Below are 18,753 nucleotides of genomic sequence, written 5' to 3'. Positions count from 1 at the left end.
ACTATGTTACTAGGTCCCACTTGAAGGCAGCATCTTGTATAATATTTGCAGGTTAGCTTTCTGGGTTTGGTTTGCACACTGACTCAGGCTTATGGATAAAAATGACTTCCCAATGTGGGAGAGCATAACAGAAAACATTTTTTATTAATATGCTCTAACAAATTGAATTAACTGAATCTCATGCCTCATCTCTCTTTTTCTAATCAATTTTAGATTTATTTCTTGCAGAATATTAGAATGTGTTTTCTCAAGGTCATGCATAGATCTTGATGAAGAACTTGGACTTCAGGGTCAGAGAGAACTTGATCTAAATCCTGATAATATCATTTAACAGGTTTATGAGTTCAGGAAGGTCACATAACCTTCTAAATCTACATTTCTTCATCTATGTAATAAAGATGATTGATAATAGTACCATTGTAGAAATAAACTGAATAAATATTAGCCATTATATTACTATTTATTTGACAATGCAACTTTCATAAGTAGTTTCCCTATAGATGTTGCAAATAAAATCAAACAACTCACGCTCCTAGAATTCAGTCAATGGATTCTGCTATATGCTCATGTCTACTCATGTCTACACAAAACTACTGAAAACGAATTTGATTCCAAAGTTGCAATTCGAAACAGAAAACCCACTTTGCTATTTACATGACAATGCAAGGTATGTCATTTCACAAACTCACCTTCCAGATGTGCTTAGCTTTTATAATACAGATCCAAATTACTGTAGATTGTGTTCCAAGATAGACTTCATAGACAACATCACATCACACAATTGCAGTAGGTGGCTCTTAAGAAAATCAAGCCCAAATAAAATGTATTTCTTTATGGGGTTATGCTTGTAACGCAAAATGTGTTTTAGGAAAGACTAAGTCTTGATGTATTTACTTCTGCATTTGGCCCTTTTCTTTCTCAATTTCAAACCAGATCCAGGTGGGAATATCAAAAGCTAGTGCCCATCCTATGTGTACACCTTGTGTGAGAGCATACAAAGATTTCTTTTTTTTTTCTTGAGTGAATAAACTGGTATTATCCAACATCTCTTCCACAATACATGTATGCATTTTTAAAAAGGGAGGACAAAACTTGACTGCACAGCATAATTATAAGTGGTAATACTTACATTTTCATCCTATTTTGCAGTAAATAAGCCTGTCAAAAATGGGGTTTAGTTTTGTGGTGTGCCTCCCTTCTGTACTGATACAATTTGTTTTGATCCTCTGCTGATGAGGATGGCTTTAGATAGCCATGAGCATCAGTCTGAAACAAAAATTAAAAGTCAGTATATTACATTTCTCCTTCTGTTCTTTCTGCATATTACATTGTTCCATAAGCTCATTGGTGCTGGAATTCTATCTCTCCTTTGGCACAATTTTCCTCTGTGGTGTGATGCTATGAATATTTATGGTACAATAAAAATAATATAATAATGGGCATTTTCTAAACTTGTGCTGCATATATCTTCAAACAGAAGCTGGGAGGGCTATATCTGTTACCTCCCACTAGAGCAGATCTTTATGTCCTGTGGAATAGCTGACTGTCTCAAAGACCTTCACTTCCATGTGAGTTAAATGGCTTCCATACTGAAAAATTCTAAGAGAATTTTTCTCCTTCTGTATATAGTTTTGACTATCATCATCTCTGAAACACTGCCAGATTTTTCTTACATTGAGTAGGCTTCAATTGATATCCTTATTCATCCTTCCTATGTCAACTACTACAATTCATTCTTTTATAGCCACCTTAAATCTTTAGGCTCTAAAATTCCTGGGTCCAGAATGCTCTGAGTAGACTATTATCTTGCTCAGTGAAGCGGGACTGCTTCACCCTCACTCCTCCTCCATCACCTTAACTGACTGGATTTCTTTTCATTTATAAATTTAACTCAAATTGTTTTCTTTTTTTCAAATATACTTTAGACTTTCTCATTGCAGCCCATTTCCTTAGCCAGCTATCTGCTTAGCTACACATAATGCTCCTAATTCTTTCTTTTAAAATTGCCACATATCAGTCTCCCATTTATTCTCTACAGTCATAATTCTTATCTATTATATTAATATGATTAGAATTCATTCCATTTACTGTTAATGATCACTGAAAAAGTAGAGTTTTTTTTTTCTGTGAACTATTTTTAAAACTCTAAGGTTCCCACCAAATGAACATCTTGATATTTCATTGTAAAATTTGGGGGAATACTTTTAAAGCTGTAAGATACCCACAAAATACTTCAGTTTTTGCTCTCTGTGTGTGTGTGTGTGTGTGTGTGTGTGTGTGTGAGAGAGAGAGAGAGAGAGAGAGAGAGAGATGCAGAGATGGGAGAAAGACAGAGAGAGAATGCTTTTAATATAAATATATTTTGACAGGGTAATGTTGTGGAGAGACAATTCTCCGTGAGTCTCCTACATTTCTTCATGTCTTATAAGCAGAGGCACTGTCCAACTTTTCTCAGGATTATTATTTCAAAAATGTTAGTATAGTAAACAGCCTAAGTAGGTAGAGAGAGTGTTTTTATCTGAAGCAAAGGTCAGTTCTCTCTTTTTTTTTTCTATTTGCTCTATTTTTCTTACTGTTCAATATAGTAAAAACATGTTTCTCTTTGTGTAAAAATCAGAGATGCTTTCTGCCCACTCTGGAAGATTTGATTTCCCTAACTCATGCTTCCTCTCCTGTAGGGTAACTTATTGCATGTAAAGATGTTACCTGAACCTTGCTGTGCTATCCTATGGAAACTGGAGCTTGGAGAACCAGTATAAATACTGATGTACTGGCTATTATAACCTCTGTAAATAATAAAGCCCTTTGTTTCTTATCCAAGGCTTTATTACTTTTTTTTTCTTTTCTCTGAGTATCCATGAAAGATTGACAGCATAACTTGCTAGTTGAGAAAGATCAAAACCCTTCGGTTTTCCTGGGAATTTGGTGGTAAAAATGGGATGCTGACATAGGCATGTTCTCTGTTTGCAAAAAGAAAGATTAGGAAGGATTAGTCTTTGGGCCAACTAATAGGAATAGAGGGAGGTTCATATATGGTCACCTGCATAACAGTGTCCTTCACTTCATCGACTTTTAATTAAAGTGAGTTGAATAGATAGTTTCAGACAAAGCACTGGGAAGTAGGTACAAAGACAACTACCCTGCTAATTTTTGTGTGAGTGGATGAAGAGAATGCCCTATGTGGTGATAATCCTCACCTCTGCAGCTTTGTAATAACTAGTAGTAAGATTGTCCTGGGGTTTGACAGTAGAAAGTTCTGTCACCTTTCAGACAACAGAGATGCACTGGGGAAGAATTGAGGGAAATTTATTACCACTATGTGCAGAAATCAGGCAAACCATTAAAATTGTGTCTGGTTCACTTGGGAGATGAAGGAGTGGGGCATATAATGCTACTAAGGAGGAATAACAACAGATGAGTGTTTTATGGCTTAGTCTCTCCTGTAGTCTAGACTGTCAAACCTAGAACCTTTCAGGGTTTTGTCGTTGTTGCTATTGTTGTTGTGTGTCCTGACTTCTATGTGGAAACTCTGGCTCTCTGAGGAAGATTTCCGAAACAAAGGCAGACTCCTTGGGAAAACGACAGGTGAGGCATTAGCTACTATTTACTGCATGCACTGGATGGACTTTATAGTGATAATGAAAGTGATCCACTAAGGAATGGGAAAAACACCCAAATAAATCTAGATAAATTCTTGCGGGAAGCCATGCCATCTTGGAAAATTATCCTAGGCCTTATGTTGAAACTACACAATCTTGATCTTAAGAGATGTTATTTCTTAAGATATTAAGAGATGTTATTTTGGCAATGGTACTGCAAATGTTCTAGAGTAAGGTGGACTCTAAAGAAAAAGACACCACTCTGTACATCAAATCTAAATAATCCAAAGGAAATAAATTCCACAGCCCCAAACAGAAAACAATGTGGTAACTAAAAACAATGTGGCTGTTGAATCAAGGGGTCCACAAAGCTAAAATAGATGGTGTCAGTAAGGATGATGTTGCTGCTAATACAGGGCATTGGGTGGACTAAAAACATTGGAAGTTCATTTGGTTAAGTTATATGTGGTCACCATTCTGCTCACAGTTGAAGATAAATATGTCATGCCCTCTCATTCTTCCTTTTCCACAACCACATTCTCAGCCTCTTTATGAAGAAATATGATTTTGGGGTAAGTTCTATGCATTCCTGTGCAAAAGAAAGACCAGAGGCCATATGTGCCTGTCTCGGTATGCTAGGTAATTTGGGGGAAGGCAGGAACTCAAACTTACACGGCTCTCTTGGGGAATGGTGCCCAACTCAGCATCTTGTTGGGGTTCTGTGTCTATAGAGATGCTCCAATTCAGTTAACGAGATTTTTGGGCTGGGTATACAGTGGAGAAGAGCAGCTAATACGGCCTTGTGGATACCACCGTTTGGGCAAATTTAATGTATAGTTGTGGTTTTCACTTTCAAATTCACTGTATAATGATGTTAATGGTTTATATATGGATACTATATATTCTTATAAAATCCTTACTGAATTATACCATTCAGAAAGTGCTATACGGAGAGAAGGACTAGTAGGACATGGAACTCATTTCCCAATTAATCTGTCTATCCTCTTCAGGATAGTCTGACAGAAAAAATATATAATCCAAGGAAGGCACATGTAAGTCACAACCTTTATTAAGGTCTTAAAGGAAGCAAAGATAGTAAGACTTGCAAAATTTAACAATCCCACGTGGGCAATGCAAAAGACAGTGGGAGATGGGGGCTCACAGGTTGTTGATAATTGCAAAATTTATATCCAGTCATTGCTGCTACAGCCTCAAAAGCCATTGCACAGACTGAAGACACTTGGTATGTTATGTTGAATATTGCCAACACTTTCTTTTCTATCCCACTGGCACCCAAGGACAAAGACAAATGTGCCTTCATGCAGGAAGGCCTCCGATATACATTTGCAGTACTCTAAAAGAGGCACCTTGCCATTTGCTATCAGGGGGTGGGCCAGAATAACATTAATGTCTCCATAATCTGATGTCTGAAGTTTTCACTAAACAGATGATATCCTGCTGGTTACTAGTCAGAATTCTCAGTGTCCAAGGCCCTGATTGTTGTAATATTACATTTCTACTAACAAGGGTGGCTACTGAGGTTTAATACTTCAATAAAATGTAGGGACCTGCTAGCCAAGGAGTATTAATATTTTGGCCCTATATGAGTGCATACTAAGGCTCTCAATCCTATTGGCTGTCAAGAAAAAAAAATAAAACCTACTGTGTCTTTGCCACATCATCTCCAAAAAGAGATCCAGCAATTTATTGAACTCTTTCGATACTGGAGATAGTACATGCCTCAAGTAGCATTCTGCTTGGAAAATGATACTAACTAGTCCACAGATAAGCATCCATTGAGTGGGGCCCAGACCAAAAGCTTATGTTTAAAATTGCCCAGTGAGCTTTGCATGTTTTCTACACAACTGATCTCTTTGAACTATAATTCTCTGTGGCTAATGATTTTGATGATTGGAGTGTTTGGAAAAGCGAAGCACCCCTATACCCACAGGAGTCCCTTGGGTTTTGGATTCATCACCTTGGTGGCACAGGTGCAAAGTACATATCTTTTGAAAAACAGCACTTAGTTTGGCATGGGACACTAGTCAAAACCAAATACCTGATCCATGAAGGTTTTGTGACTTTCCAGCCTAATGTTACCATTTGGGGTTGGATTAACTTGGATTCAGTGATGAACAATGACTGACAAGGAAGGGTTCGACAAACCTCATTTGTCAGATGAAGGTAATACATTCAAGAATGCTATTGGTTTGGACCCAGTGGCATCTTTGCCTTTCATTTTCAAAAGAGGTTAGTATCTCTTTGAGGAAATCTTTATCCTTCACTCTGCCAGCTGAAGCAAAGTGCTGTCATAATGAGGTCCTTGCTTCACAGAGGTTCCCCTAAATTCCTGGGCCTGATTCACTGAAGGCTCATCTCAGCAGGAACCTGACGGTGTCCTCTGGACTGCTACAGCTGTTTGACTGCAATACCAACTATTCAGACTGAACATGGACATTGTTCCTCAATTCAGGAGGATAATATTCCCTTTGAATAACCTTATTTTATGTTTGCTGTCTCTTGAGCTTTTGCTAATGGTCTAAACTACTTGTTCTCCTACCTGGTAAATTGCAGACTGACAGACTTGAGAAGCCTCTCTTTAGGACTACAAACTGTGGTAACAAATCACCCTGCTGATAGAACCATCTGGGTCACTCGTAGAGATATGTATAATGAGGATTTTTTCCCTGAGGAAACCAGGTGAAGTCAGTCTGCTAATTGAGCCTGCATTGCTCAGATTTCCACCATTGCTGTCTAGATCCATTCTCATAAAAGACATAGCAACACATTTGTCATTATAGATCGAGCACAAAGTAAAATACCCTGAGTTTATGATGCACAGTCTACCACTGTATACCAGGCATATATATCTTGCCAGAAGTTAATATGTTTGTTTCATGGTAGGAGAGACCACATCACACTGGGCATTCCACTCCCCTGCTATGGCACATTAACTAGACCAGAATGTTGTCTTCTCTCAAGGGTATCAGCAAGGCCTCATAGCTGGTGATTTTTTTTTGTTTTTTCAGATTATAATGCTTGGTCCATGCCTGATCAGCCAAGTTCACACACAATAGTGGCTCTTGTAACTGGTCTATGTCATATTTTCAGATGTCTTGACAATTTAGAGACTGATGCTTGTACTTTTTTTGTCAAAAATGTATACAATAATGGGCTAATATTCAAGTTATACAATGGACCTCCTACATTCCCTAACATTCACGGGACTCTGGTATTGGAGAACACTGGAATGACCTTCTCAAAAATCAACTCAAAAAGATTTCTGACTATACCTTCCTCAACTTTTCCTTATCCGCACACTTTAATAAAGCAGTTTGGCTACTGAGTGTAGCGCTACTTAGAAACATCATTCCTTTTCAGTTACTTCCTCTGTAATGATCAGTGTGAAAAAGATAAGAGGTCATGTAATCATATTTTGAAAGTTTGAGATTCTGCTCTGATTGTTACTGGGCATGATACTTGTTACTTTCTCCCAGTAGCAATCCCAAGCTGGACTGATTCGTATGCACTCTGTGTGGCTCCCTGGGCAAAAGGAGGCCTAAGGGATTCAAACTTAATTCTTATTAAACCACCTGGACTCTTTATGAAGATTAAAATAGGACACAGATCTTTTATGCTGGCAGAGAAAGAGTAACAACTTTGGCACCTAGAGAAGGAAAATCTTAGACCCCAGAAGCCATGGATGAGGTAGTGACATTAATAATTATTATTTTTTTCTTTCTGACCACACCTGGAGCCCTCCTCAAGAAAAATTACCTTGAGTGGCTCTCCTAAACTGTAACACACACTTAAATTTAATTGATTTCTGTGTCTGTAATGCCGCTTGGTAATCTTCCACTAGGCAGCCCTGATGACAAATTAATTTCCATTTATTTTATCCTTACCAAAAAATCTATCAAAAGAGCAAATGATGGCCCTAGTCCCTATATTTTCCAGCAAAATTTCTATCAATAATTCTAGTTATCTGCTTCACCCCGTTCCCATTGTGATAGTTTTGCCATTTTGTGGAGTAGAGAAAGTCATCTGGATGATAGTGAGAAAATACAGAACTGAGTAGACCAACTGCCTATGACCTTACCTTCAGACCCATTAAAGAGACTCAGTTACTCAAACCAAATTGAGAAACCAAGCAGTGCCAGCTGGCCAGGAGGCGATATTAGAGCAATGTCAACCTGTGCTCTTACATTATGTAGATCCCACTTTGATGGTCTGAGTGATTGTAAACAGCACTTTATTTTTAGGGGTGCCACATGTACTCTTGGGATTGTATTTCTTTTGTAAAAGCCAAGCATTCCCTTTGTCTCTCCTCCCAAAATGGTGATTGTCACCTTAAAAGTGGCCATAGCATACCTTCAAGTGTTTAAGGAAACACCCGCAGTAGATCACATAGCCCTCAAATGACTGCCCTCTCTCTACAAAATGAGCTATACTTGGTTACTTAGAGGTGCTTCCCAGGAAAGCTGACTTGCTATTTATACCCACCCTACAGGCAGGTTTTCCTGCAATAGGAATCACCTAATTTCAAAAGGTAATACAAATTTTGTCTTTGATATTAGTTAAAGTGATCAAGGCACCACCTTGGTCCTTGGTCCTGGGATATATCTGGTTTAGTCTTTACTGAGTGAGCATGCTTGTTATTGACAATTTTTGCCCTAGATTTTCTCTTTGCAGGCCAAAGCAGAGTCTTCTTATTCTCTAACACATCCTGTTGTACCTGGATTAGTGCCTTGGGCCAAGTGGGAAGGTCAATATGGAAAGTTAAGGAGAGTGACACCTGGATTTCTAAAGTAGATCAAATGGTTTATGAGATTTGGTCAGCTGGTTGAGCCTGGGACCCTGAGGAGCACAGCTGATGTCAATACTACAGATTGCCTCATAATGCTGCTCAAAGTCCTAATGATCGTAACCTTAATTAAATGCTGTATGAGAAAAAATGAACACATTTAGTTCCAACCTCTATCAGTCACATTAATTAGTGTGACTGTCAGACTGGTGTACTCATAGAAAAATTTGCTGAAAGTTAAGATAGCATTGAGTAAAGAAGACAATATTGCCAAAAAACAATTCTGTATATGTCTCACATGTGTCTGCACATTTAGAGAACAGAGGTAATAATAGCCATTGTTCTGGACTATCATTTCAAGGGAGATTGTACAGCAAAAGACTAAGAAGGTAATGATAATCTCCCCCTACAAAGTAAAAGACAAGTTTTGTTTATTGTTCAGTATGACAAAGACAGTATTTTTTGGGGGGAGGCAAAGATCAGGCAGATTACTGCCCATCCTTAAAGATTTGATTTCCCTAAGTTCAGACTTCCTCCTGTATAATGTAAACCACTGTGTGTATGCAGGCACTCAGCTCTCTTAGCTTTAGCCTGTGGAGGGCAAAAATAAATGCTGATATTCTGACTGCTGGTATTGCTATTAGTAATAAAGTCTGCTGTTTCTGGCCCAGAAATCTCCTGTCTTTTGCCACCACACATAAAACTGTGGCAAGCTAAGTTGTCATGTGCATAGGGTAAAATCTCAGACCCTTCTAAGTTGTTGACAAGTATAATATTCCTAATGTCTACTAATTATGATTTCAGTTACTTTGTAAAGAGTGAAAAAAAAATTAGTCTAAAGATCTTATAGCTACCATTTCCAATTGATGCTGGACTTTAAAATTATTAAGTGAGTAAATTAATGTGATTATGTAGTAAGTAACTCAGTGCTGTCCTTAAGAAAGATTCTGGTTCCCGCTAAGGACATTTATTTTAATATCTTAAAGAAACTGATATAAGGTATAGAAAATTCCTCACAACAAAAATTGTTTCTTGGCATTTGTGGATAGTTTACAAATCTATGAAATATTTAATTGAGAACCCTCACTCTATTTGTTCATATATTTATAGGGTACATGAGGTATTTTGGTATAGAAATGCAATGAGTAATAATCACATGGTGGCAAATTGGGTATCCATTACCTCAAGCATTTATCCTTTGTATTATAATCTAAGTATACTCTTTTAACTATTTTTAAATGCACAATTAAATTATAATTGCATGGTTGTGCTATCAAAAACTAGGTCTTATTTATTCTTTAACTGTTTTTTGTACCCATTAACCATTCCCATATCCCCACCACCACTCCATCACCCTTTCCAGCTTCTGGTAACCATCTTTCTATTCTCTATATCCATGAGTTCAATTGTTTTCAGTTTTAGATCCCACAAACAGGTGAGAACCTACTATGTTTGTCTTCCTGTGCCTGGCAACACTTAACGAATATAATGCACTTCAATTCCATCCATGTTATTGTCAATGACATGATCTCATTCATTTTTATGACTGGATAGTACTCCATTGTGCATAAGTACCACATTTTGTTTATTCATTCATCTGTTGATGAACACTTAACTTGCTTCTAAGTTTTGGCTGTTGTGAACAGTGCTGCAACAAACATAAGAGTGAAGATATCTCTTTGATATAATGATTTCCTCCCTTTTGTGTCTGTACCCAGTAGTGAGATGGCTAGATCATATGGTAGCTCTATTTTTAGCTTTCTGAGGAAACTCAAAAACCATTCTCTGTAGTGGCTGTTCTAATTTACATTCTTGCCAATAATGTAGGATAGTTCCCTTTTCTCCACATCCTCTCCAGCATTTGTTATTGCCTGTCTTCTGGATATAAGCCATTTAACTGGGGTGAGATGGTATCTCATTGTAGTTTTGATTTGCATTTCACTGATGGTCAATGATGTTAAGCACCTTTTCATATTCCTTCTTGCCATTTGTATATCTTCTTTTGAGAACTGTCTATTAAAATATTTTGCCGGTTTTTTTTTTTTTCCACTGTGTTATCAGATTTTTTCCTAAACATCTGTCTGAGCTCCTTATACATTCTGGTTATTAATGCCTTGTCACATGGGTAGTTTGCAAATATTTTCTCCCATTCTGTGAATTGTCTCTTCATTTATTTAACTGTTTCCTTTGCTGTGCAGTAGCTTTTTAACTTGCTGTAATCCTATTTGCCCATTTTTGCTTTGGTTTCCTGTGCTTATGGGGTATTACTGAAGAAATTTTTGCCCAGATCAAGGTCCTGAAGAGTTTCTCCAAGGTTTTCTTGTAGTAATTTCATAGTTTGATATCTTACATTTTAAGTCTTTAATCCATTTTGATTTGATTACTGTATATGGTGAGAGATAAGGATCTACTTCATTCTTCTGCATATACATATCCAGTTTTCGTCATAGCATTCATTGAAGACACTGTCTTTTGCCCAATATATATTATTGAACCTTTGTCAAAATGAGTGCCCTGTAGGTGTGTGGATTTGTTTCTGAGTTCTCCATTTTGTTTCATTGGTTTCTGTCTGTTTTTATGCCAGAACCATGTTGTTTTCATTACCGTAGCTCTGTAGTATAATTTGAAGTCAGGTAATGTGATTCTTCCAGTTATAATTTTTTTTTTTTTTTGCACAGGATAGCTTTCATTATTCTGGGTCTTTTTAGGTTCCATATAAATTTTAGGATTGTTTTTCTATTTCTGAGAATAATGTCATTGATATTTTGATACGGATTGCATTGAATATGTAGATTGCTTTAGGTAATATGGAATTTATAACAATATTGCTTCTTCCAATTCGTGAACCTGGAGGAGCTTTCCATTTTGGAGATCCTCTTCAATTCCTTCTATCAGTGTTTTATAGTTTTCATTGCAGAAATCTTTCACTTTGGTCAAATTAATTATGAGGTATTTAATTTTATTTGTGGTTCTTGTAAATGGGCTTACTTCCTTATTTCTTTTTCAGGCAATTCACTGTTGGCATACAGAAATGTTACTGAATTTTGTATGTTGATTTTGATCCTACAACCTTACTGAGTTTGTTTATCAGTTTGAATAGTTTTTTGCTGCAGTCTTTAAATTTTTTCAAATACAAGATTATATCATCTGCAAACTAGGATAATTCAACTTCTTCCTTTCCAATTTGGATGCCCTTTATTTCCTTCCCTTGTCAGATACCTCTAGCTAGGATTTCTAGTACTATGTCAAATAACAGAGGTGAAAGTGGGAATTTTCGTCATGTTACAAATCTTAAAGGAAAGACTTTCATTTTTTCCCCATTCAGTATGATACTAGCTGTGGGTTTGTCACATACAATTTTTATTATATTGAGGTGAGTTCCTTTTATACCCAGTTTTTGAGGTTTTTATAATGAAGAGATGTTAAATTAATCAAATGCTTTTCAGCATCATTGAAAAGATCACGTGGTTGTTTTCTTCTTCATTTTGTTGATATGAAGTATCACATTGATTGATTTGCATATGTTGAACTATTCTCACATCACTGGGATAAATCCTAGTTGATTGTAATGATTTTTTAAATCTATTGTTTAATTTTGTTTGCTAGTATTTTGTTTGGAATTTTTGCATCAATATTCATCTGATATATTGGCCTGTGGTGTTCTTTTTATGATGTGTCTTTGTCTGCTTTGGTGTCAAGGTAATACTGGTCTCATAGAACGAGTTTAGAAGTGTTCCCTCCTCCTCTATTTATTGGAATAGTTTAAGTAGAGTCAGTATTAGTTCCTGTTTACATGTTTGGTAAAATGCAGCAGTGAAACCATTCCTGGAGACTTTTTATTATGGCTTCAATATCGTTACTTATTATTGGTCTGTTTAGGTTGTGGATTTCTTCATGGTTCAATGTTGGTAGGTTCCGTGTGTCCAGGAGTTTATCAATTTCCTCCAAATTTTCCAATTTTTTTGCATATAGGTGCTCATAGTAGCCACTAATGATCCTTTGGCTATCTGCAGTATCAGTTGTAATGTCTCCTTTTTCATCTCTGATTTTATTTATTTGGGTCTTCTCCTTTTGTCTTCATTAATCTGGCTAAAGGTTTGTCAATTTATCTTTTTAAAAAATCAGTATTATTTTGTTAATCTTTTAAATTGTTATCTTCATTTCAAATTCATTTATTTCTGCTCCAATATTTATAATTTATTTTATTCTACTAATTTTGGGTTTTGTTGTTCTTGATTTTTTAATTCTTTATAATGCATTATTAGGTTATTCATTTGATTTTTTTCTACTTTTTGATGTAGATACTTATGGCTATAAATTTACCTCTTAGTGCTTGTTTCATTTGAATCTCATAGGTTTTGGTATGTTCTGTTTCCATTGTCATTTGTTTCAGAATTTTTTCAATTTCTTTCCTAATTTTGTCATTGACCCACTGGTCATTTAGGTGCATATTGTTTAATTTTCTTGTCTTTGTATAGTTTCCAAAATCTCTTTTTATTGATTTCTAGTTTTATTTTCCTGTGGCAGAGAAAATGCTTTACATTATTTCACTTTTTTCCAATGTTTTAATACTTGTTTTTTGACATAACATATGGTCTGGTCTATCTTTGAGATTGATTCATGTGCTAAGAATAAATTTTGCAGACTTTGGATAGAATGTTCTATAAATATCTATTAGGTCAATTTTTCCTGTGGTACAAATTAAATTCAATGTTTCTTTGTTGATATTCTGTCTGGGAGATCTGTCCAATGCTGAAAGTGGGGTACTGAAGCCTCCAACTATTATTGTATTGGAGTCTATCTCTCTCTTTAGCTCCAGTAATATTTGTTTTATAAATATATATGGGTGCTCCAGTGTTGGGTGCATATATATTTACAATCATTATCTCTCTTGCTCAACTGACTCCTTTATCATTATATAATGATCTTCTTCATCTTTTCTTAATAGTTTTTGTCTTGAATTCAATTTTGTCTGATATATGTGTAGCTAATCCTGCTTTGTTTTGGTTTCTATTGGCATGGAATATCTCTTTTCATCCCTTTATTTTCAGTCTGTGTGTAGAGTTTTCATAGGTGAAGTGTGTTTCTTGTGGGCAACATATCATTAGGTCTTCTTTTTTTATTCATTCAGCCACTCTATGTCTTTTGATTGGAGAGTTTAGTCCACTTACTTTCAATGTTATTTTGATGATGAGTAGAGACTTACTCTGGCTATGTTGTTATTTATATTCTATTTGTTTTGTGTTCTTGTTTCCTTCCTTCTTGTCTTCCTTTTAGCAAATGTTATTTTCTCTAGTGTTGTGCTTTAATATCTTCTATTTTATATTTTGTGTATCCGTTGTATGTTTTTCAATTTCAGTTTTGCATGAGGGTTGCAAATGCTATTTTACAATCCCTTATTTTACACTGCTAACAAGTTAACACTGATTGCATAAACAAACAAGCAAGCATGCAAAAGAAAACTATACAAACTCTACACCTTAACTTTGTCCTCTAACTTTTTAAACTTGTTTTTTCTCTTTATGACTTATTGTATTATGTCTTAAAAAGTTGTAGTTATAAAATTTGATTGATTCATCATTTAGTTTTTCCCCTTTAGTTTCTCCACCAGGATTATAGTGTTATGATATTCTGGTTTTTCTGTGTGCTTACTATTGCCAGTAAATTTTATATCTTCAGGTGATTTCATCTTGCTCATTAACATTATTTTCTTTCAGATTGAAGAATTCCCTGTAGCTTTTCTTGTAGGACAGGTCTTGTGTTGATGAAATTCCTCAGGTTTGGTTTGTATGGGAAGGTCTTTATTTCTCTTTCATGTTTAAAGGATATTTTCCCAGATATGCTATTCTAAGGTAAAAAGTTTTGTTTGTTTGTTTGTTTTAACTCAGTACATTAAATGTCATGCCACTTTCTTCTGGCCTGTAAAGTTTCTACTGAAAAGTCTGATGCCAGATGTATTGGAGCTCCATTGTATGTTATTTGTTTCTTTTTTTGTTGCTGCTTTTAAGACCTTTTCTTTATGCTTGACCTTCAGGAGTTTGATTTTTAAATGCCTTGAGGTAGTCTTCTTTGGGTGAAATCTGCTTCATGTTCTATAACTTTCTTGTACTTGAATGTTGATATCTTTCTCTAGGTTTGGGAAGTTGTCTGATGATATTATTCTTTCTTTTTTTACTTTTGTTGCTCTTGTATTGTCAAATGAGATAAAATATGCAAAGAATATATAATTTTGGAATGTCATTTGAAAATCTGAGAAATACATCTTCTGGCTTTTATGCTTTAGAGTGAAATAGAAAGTTACATTGTACAATTGTTATGAATGTGTGTTTTTTAAGAATGCAATATTCAATAATTTCAGACTATAGACATAACAGGTTTTCTTAAAAAAGATTACTCTTTTGAATAAACCTTCTACCTCTATCACTTTCTCTACCTTCTCTATAAAGCCAATAAGTTTTAGATTTGCCCTTTTGATGTTATTTTCTAGATTTCGTAGGCCTTCTTCATTGCTTTTCATTCTTTTTTCTTTTGTCTATTCTGACTGTATCTTAAATAGCCTGTCTTTAAGCTCATTAATTCTTTCTTCTGCTATTGAGAGGCTCTGACAACTGACATTCTTCAGTGTGTCAACTGGATTTTTCAACTCTAGAATTTCTACTTCTTTTTAATTATTTCAATTTGTATGTTAAATTTATCTGATAGAATTGTGAATTTCTTCTTTGTGTTATCTTGAACTTCTCTGATTTTCCTTAAAACAGTTATTTTGAGTCCTCTGTCTGAATGGTCACATATCTCTGTGACCTCCATGAGGTCAGAAAAATTCTCTTTCTCTAGAATTGACCCTGGTACCTTATTTTGTTCATTTGCTGTGATCATATTCTCCTGGATGGTCTTGTTGCTTGTAGATATTTGTTGGTGTCTGGCCATTAAAGAGTTAGGTATTTATTGTATTTTTTGCAATCTGGGCTTGTTTGTGCTCGTCCTTCTTGGGAAGATTTTTCAAGTATTTGAAAGGATTTAGGCCCCAAGTCCAATAATGCTATGGTTCTTGCAGACTAGAAGAGGTACTTCCTTGGTGATTTTTGGATAAGATCAACAAGAATTCTCTGGATTACCAGGCAGAGTCTCTTGTTCTCTTAACTTACTTTCTCCCAAACAAAGTCTCTCTGTGTGTGTGGTGAGCCACCTGAAACTGGGCTGTGGAGATGCAAGCACCTCAGTGGTCACCACCACTGAAACTACACTGGGTCAGACCTGAAGTCAACACAGCACTCAATCTCACCGACGGCCCACTGTAACCTCTACCTAACTACCACCTATGTTCGGTCAAGATTCTAGGGCTTGGCAATTGGCAAGTAGTGAAGCCAGCCTCATTTCTGTCCTTCCCTTTTGGGCAGTGAGTTTCCTCAGGTCCCAGGTTGGTCCAGAGATTCTGTCTGGAAGCCAGTGTTTGAAGTCAAAAACCTTAGAAATTTACCTAATGTTCTATTCTACTGTAGCCAAGCTGACACTCAAACCACAATACAAAGTCTATCCTGCTCTTCCTTCCCCTTTTCATAGGCAGAGGAGCCTTTCCCTGTGGCCACTGCCATCACTGGCCCACAGGGGATTCTGCCAGGTCACTGCTGATGCTCACTTAAAGCCCCAAGGGCTCTTCAGTCAGCTTGTGGTGAATGCTACCAGACCTGGGACTTAGGCTTCTGGCCCAGGGAAGGTTCACAAACCTGACTGAGAGCCTAAGCCTGGACTTAGGGACCCCAACAGCCTGCTTGTTGCTCTATCCCACTGTGGCTAAGGTGCAGGACAAGACCTCTTACTTTTCCCTCTGCTTTTATCAAACAGAAGGAGTCTTTCACTGTAGCCACAACAGTTGGGAATGTGGTGTGTCTCACCTGAAGCCAACATGTCTCACAGCCCATGGTCCATCATGTACTACCTGGGTATCCTTGCTGGTTGTTCAGGACCTACTGATTAAAGGAGCCCCAGTAGGTGATGAATCCTGCCAGGACTGGGTCCTACCCTTCAAGGCAGCAGATTCCCTTTTGGTTTGGGGTGTGTCTAGAAATGTTGTCTGGGATCTAGAGTTCTGGAATGGGGGCCTCACAACCCTGCCCAGTGCCCTATTCTATTGTGGCTGAGCTGGTATGCATGATGCAAGGCAAAGTCCTCTCTACTCTTTACTGTCTTCTCCTCAAGCAGAAGGAAAGAGTCACCTTCATTGCTATCAGTTGTGCTGCCTAGATTTGGGAAAATGGTGTCACAAGTATTCCTTTGGCTGCCCCAGCTCTTGTTTTACCAGATCATGTGCCACCCTAGTCCTCTGGCTCTGAGCCCAACCCAGAACTAGGCGTTGCTTAAGAATTGCAGTCCTTGTTTCTTACACTGCCTTTCTGGTTTAGCTAGGACACCAGAGAACTTTGGCCTCCATTCGCAAGGCTTGCCAATACACTCAAGTTGCAACCACTAGAATGGGCAATTTGCCTCTGTCTAGGGCCAGTCTATGGCTCCCTTCATGCCTGGGAACTGGCTAAGCCCAGCATGTCTTTTCTTTCTGCTGTGACAGGGCAGTATGAAGTTCAGTGTGAGGTCCCTCAGTCACTGCCCTGTTTCTCACTAAAGGAGACAGACTCTTTTTGCCCCACAGGACCATGCTGGGAGATGGGGGAGGCATGGTGTTGGCAATTTAAGACTGTCTCTCCTACCCTCTTTAATGCCTCTCTTGCAGCAATATCAAGCTAAAACAAAGTACTGTGATGGCCTACCTGATTCTTAATTCTTGTGACTGTGCTTTCCTCTGTTTAGGTAGTTGTTAAAATTTTGTGTTCCTACGGGGGGATAAAAGTTGTAGGCTTCTGTTCCACCATCTTGCTCCACTGCCAATGGCTATTACTGAAAAGTCAAAAGATAAGTATAGTGAGAATGTGGAGAAAAGGAAACTCATATATTATTGAGAGGAATATACACTAGTAAAAACATTATGCAAAACAGTATGGAGGTTTCTCAAAAAAATAAAAGTAGAAATACCATATGACCCAGTAATTCCACTTCTGTGAATATACTCAAAGGAAATAAAATCACTATCTCAAAGAGATCTCTGCATTCTCATGTTTCTTGCAGCATTATTTACAATAGCCAAGATATGAGAATGACCTAAGTGTCTGTCAATTAATGAATGAAGACATTTTAGTGTGTGTGTATATATGTATAAAATATATACATACAATGAAATATTACACAGCATTAAAAAAGAAAGAAATTCTGTCATTTGCAACAACATGGATGAACCTAGAAGACGTTATGCTAAGTGAAATAAGTTAGACACAGAAAAACAAATACTGCATGATTTCACTTATCTAAAAAAGTTGAACTCATAAAAACTGATTAGAAGGTTGGGTACCAGGGATTCAGGTTGGGGAAATGGGAATATATTGGGGATATATAATTGCAAATAGGTGATTGAGGTGTGGGAAATGGGGATAAATAATGGGGATACATAATTACAAAAAGTTTACAATTGCAATGATGAGATAAATGATTTCTGGATTCCTAATGTACAGCATGATGACTAAGGTTAATAGTAATGTATACTTGAAATTTACTAAATCATAAGTAGATGGATATGTTAATTAACTTGATTTGGAAATCATTTAATAACATATATGTATATCAAAGCATTACATCATTATATACATAGATAAAATATTTGTCAAGTATATCTCAGTAAAGCTTAATAAAAATGAGTTGTGTGGGCTAAAAATGAACTTGAGAAAATATTTAAAATTTTCTTCTTTGCTAGTATTAAGAAAAAGTACTAAGGGTAGGGAAAGGTTATTAGTTTGCTATCACTCAATCCCTGCTGAGCAGAGTAGAACAGGAATAAAAAAAAAAAAGGAAGTCAGCTCTATAATCCCAGCTGCAAGCTGATGAATCAGTCAGTGATTAATTGTTGCTACTAGTAATTGAAATAATCATATTTCAGAGAAGAAAAAAAAAAGCATTTGGTCTCTAAAATATATTTGCTTAAAAATGTATTGCTGTGATATTATTGAACTTTTAAAAAGGAGGTATAAAGATCTTCATGCAACGCTAAAAGGGATGTCATTACCAAAATCACTCCAACATCTGGTATTTTGTCTTAAAAACTCTCCTCTGACTGTCAAAATCAGTAGTTCCCCTTACACAAGCCCTCTTATTTTCTTACGGACTTTTCTTTTAAAAGAGAGTTTGCTTTATAGAGAACACAGCATAATGTAGAATGCAAACTAACAACAATAAAAATGACAATATACATTGCCTACATTGCCTAATTTTCAACAAAGCAGTGAGTTTATGTTTACTCTCCCCCACAAA

At 36.5% G+C, this 18,753-nt stretch overlaps 1 long non-coding RNA gene across 2 annotated transcripts in view; it reads right to left on the bottom strand.

The window, feature by feature from the left end:
* LOC126952007 (uncharacterized) overlaps positions 1 to 18,753 on the bottom strand; it is a 46,820-nt gene that overhangs the window by 19,162 nt on the left and 8,905 nt on the right. For both annotated transcript variants that reach the window (XR_007724764.1, XR_007724763.1), the window contains exons 3-4: positions 17,166 to 17,292; positions 1,130 to 1,266 (exon numbers count right to left, since the gene is read on the bottom strand). This is a non-coding gene — a long non-coding RNA (uncharacterized LOC126952007). The remainder of the gene's footprint in view (positions 1 to 1,129; positions 1,267 to 17,165; positions 17,293 to 18,753) is intronic.

The sequence above is a fragment of the Macaca thibetana genome, chromosome 4 (genome assembly GCF_024542745.1).
Source record: "Macaca thibetana thibetana isolate TM-01 chromosome 4, ASM2454274v1, whole genome shotgun sequence".
NCBI classification, from domain to species: Eukaryota; Metazoa; Chordata; class Mammalia; order Primates; family Cercopithecidae; genus Macaca; species Macaca thibetana.
Note: the sequence above shows the minus strand (reverse complement) of the source record. Positions and strands in the feature narration are given on the sequence as shown.